This window comes from Notolepis coatsorum (assembly GCF_963971535.1).
Source record: "Notolepis coatsorum genome assembly, chromosome: 1".
NCBI lineage: Eukaryota > Metazoa > Chordata > Actinopteri > Aulopiformes > Paralepididae > Notolepis > Notolepis coatsorum.
Genome location: NC_140165.1, coordinates 229004156 through 229007853, shown reverse-complemented (window position 1 = coordinate 229007853; position 3698 = coordinate 229004156).

Genomic DNA, 3698 nt, shown 5'->3' with positions numbered 1-3698 from the left:
TAATGCTTGGGGATCAAACCATGTTGTCAATGGTCTTAATGTGTACGCCTTAAAATAGTGGAAAAAAATCTGGAAATGCCATGCCACCGTCTGCTTTATTTCTCTGTGCGGTGGATCTTTTTATACGTGGTGGTTTGTTATTCCAAATAAATTTGTATGTGGAGGAGTGTAATCTTTTCCAGTAACCCTCTGGAGGGGGTAACGGTAGCATTGAACTGAAGAAGTTGATTCTAGGTAGTACATCCATCTTAACTATTGATATCCGTGCCTGTACTGAGTGTTTAAGTTTTGCCCACCTATCAAGGTCGTCTTTGATTTTGTTTTGGATTTTTGTGTAATTGTGCTTCACCGTTTGTTTTATGGTGGGGAATATTTCCACTCCCAAGCATCTAAAATGTTTTACCATAGGTATCTCACCTGGGAGGGTTATATCTTTTTTTGCAGGGGTGTTAAGTGGAAGGAAAGCCGACTTCGGCCAATTTATCTTAAATCCCGATAAATCACCAAAGTTCTCAATCAACTTGAGCAGATGAGGCAATGTGGTGTTGGGGTTTTGCATGAACAATATTACGTCGTCCGCATATAAACTAATTTTATGTTGTGTGCCCTTGATTACGATTGGTTCTATGGATTGGGATTGTCTTATATATTGTGCTAAAGGCTCTAATGATAGATCGAATAGTCCGGGACTAAGAGGGCAACCCTGTCTGGCTGAGCGTGATACCGGAAAGATTTTGGAGATGATTGTACCTGTTGTAATCATGGCCGATGGGTCTTTGTATAATACTTTAATCATATCAATGAATCCTTTTCCTAACCCCATCCTTTCTAATACTGCCCATAGATACGACCATTCCAGCCTGTCGAAGGCTTTCATAGCATCCAGGGACAGCATCGCCTTAGGTATGGTGTCGTCCTTGTCGGCATCTAGTACGTGCAGTATTCGTCTTATGTTATCAGTGATCAGGCGGCCTCTTATGAAGCCAGTTTGGTCCGGATGAACTAAAGACGTCATATGCTTTTGTAATCTGATGGCTAATACCTTAGAGTACAGTTTGATATCGGTTCCTTAGTAACTTAGTTACTTTAGGTTACAAAGTCGTCGTCGTCCCCCCTGCTGCTGCCACAACATAAGAATGACAACAGTTTTTTTTTAAATAATGCTTTATTGAAAGTGCATAATGTCATAAATCATAATTGGCTACTCAGACAGGTCATCATGAGACGTCATCAGCCATCAGGCCATACTCCGGTCTAGCTGACTGTACCCCTGGCTCTCTTATCATCAGCATTATGAGATAGTAACTAAATAGTAACTCACAGCCACTTGGAAAAGTAACTGTAATCAGATTACTGGCTTGTAAAAAGTAACAAGTTAGATTTCTATTTACTGAAAAAAAGTAATCAGACTGATCTGTTGTCATGTTCATATGTTCTACATGAGCTAATGGGGATCCTAATAAAAGCATAAACATGGCTAGTATGTAGTCGAACTAGACTGAATATCCTGTCAGGCAGTTAGTTCAGTGTGTCTGCCTCTCCCTCTGAATATGGTGGACACAAAATGGCACCCAAGTAGTACAACAGAGCTGGGAGATGCAGGAGCCACACAGTTCTCTCTCTCTCTCTCTCTCTCTCTCTCTCTCTCTCTCTCTCTCTCTCTCTCTCTCTCTCTCTCTCTCTCTCTCTCTCTCTCTCTCTCTCTCTCTCTCTCTCTCTCTCTCTCTCTCTCTCTCTCTCTTACTCTCTAATATTTAATAAATACAGAGATTAGCATTAATTATAATTACCAGGGGTGATAATTAACATTATCCAAACACATGCACACACAACATACACAGTGGCCATCCACTGTGGGAGAAGCCCAGCTGTTTCTACAAGCCGCTAGCCTGCCAAGGACAGCTGACAGAGCTGTTAGACATCCAGACATTATACTGGTGACAATGAAATGGCTAGGTAGCTACTGTATATGAATACCCATATTAGGTTGGTATAGTTGCACATCTTTATTTTTATTTTATTATGATCTTTTCCCCCCTCCTTTTTCCGTTTTTCTCCCATCCCAATGTTAGTCGTTATGCCAATTCCCAATCCCCTTCCTGGTCGTTGCGCACTCTACCCCCTACCGTCGGTCTGGGAGGGCGGAGACTATCACATGCTTCCTCCGACACATGTGTACCCAGCCCACCGCTTCTTTTCACCTGGCAGCGCGGACTCTCACTGGGGAAGTCGCTAGTAGAGCTTTCTACTTAGGTTTTGACTTTAGGTAAAACATTACGCTACCTTTTAGTCGTGAGTAAACGTTTACTTCAATCACAAAAATAGAGCTTTCTACTGAAGTGTGATATTCCCGAGTAGAGCTTTCTACTCGAGTATGACTTTAAGCCTCTTATTCCTGAATTCCTTCCTTTTTGCCCTCATCTCTGCTTGCTGCTCTGGGGTTAGTGCCGCCCAATCGTCTGCAAATAGGTATTTGGTGTTGGATGACTCCGTCTTCCCCGCTCTTTCCTGGGTTGTTTTCGGGGGGTGCTCCTGGGAGCCCCCCCTTTTGTCGTTTTTTGAGTAGGTTTAGCTTTAGCCGGTGGCTGTTGCTGGGCTTTGGGAGGCCAAAGTTGAGCCTTCTCATCTCGCAGGTTCTCCCCTTTCCTTTCCCCCTTGTTGTGTTTGTTGTGAGAAAGCATTTTGACTTGGTCATACAGCATACATTCGGTACGTAACTGGTCTCGTGACCATACCGTGCATTTGGCTGCCAGTAGGTTACCCCCTGGGACACCTATGAATAGCTTTTCAAGCAGTAAGTCTGATCCTTGCATAGGTGCTCCACGTATGACTGATTCTGCTGCAGCAGTGAGAGACAGGCTCCCGTCTCGCACCTGTGGGATTAGTTTCTCCACCATGTTTTCCCCTGGAACTTGACCGGGGGTCCTTACTTCTATTTCCATCATTTGGGCCATTGAGGCCCTTTCGGGGATCTCCAGTCCTTTGAGATGTCTCAACATGCAAGCTAGCGTCTCTTGTGCTTGCATCTCCTGAGCGAGCATCTGCTGCGCCAGCTTCTCATGAGCTAGCATCTGCTGCGCCAGCTTCTTCTGAGCTACCTGTGCCAGCTTCTCCTGAGCTAGCATCTGCTGCGCCAGCCTCTCCTGAGCTAGCGTCTGTTGCACTAGCATCTGTTGTGCTAGCATCTTCTGTGCCAGCTTCTTCTGAGCTAGCGTCTGCTGCGCCAGCTTCTTATGAGCTAGCATCTTCTGCGCCAGCTTCTTCTGAGCTAGCGTCTGCTGCGCCAGCTTCTTATGAGCTAGCATCTTCTGCGCCAGCTTCTTCTGAGCTGGCGTCTACTGTTAGCTCCAGCTATTTAGCCTGCTGTTAGCTCGGGCTAGTTAGCCTTCAATTAGCTCTGTCTAGGGAGCCTCCAATTAGCTCCTGTTAGCTCTGGCTTGGTAGCCGGCTGTTAGCTTCTGTTAGCTCTGGCTTGGTAGCCGGCTGTTAGCTTCTGTTAGCTCTGGCTTGGTAGCCGACTGTTAGCTCCTGTTAGCTCTGACTTGGTAGCCGGCTGTTAGCTTCTGTTAGCTCTGGCTAGGTAGCCGGCTGTTAGCTTCTGTTAGCTCTGGCTTGGTAGCCTGTTGTGAGCTCTTGTTAGCTCTTGGCTAGTTAGCCATCAATTAGCTCTGGCTTGTTAGCCTGTTGTGAGCTCTTGT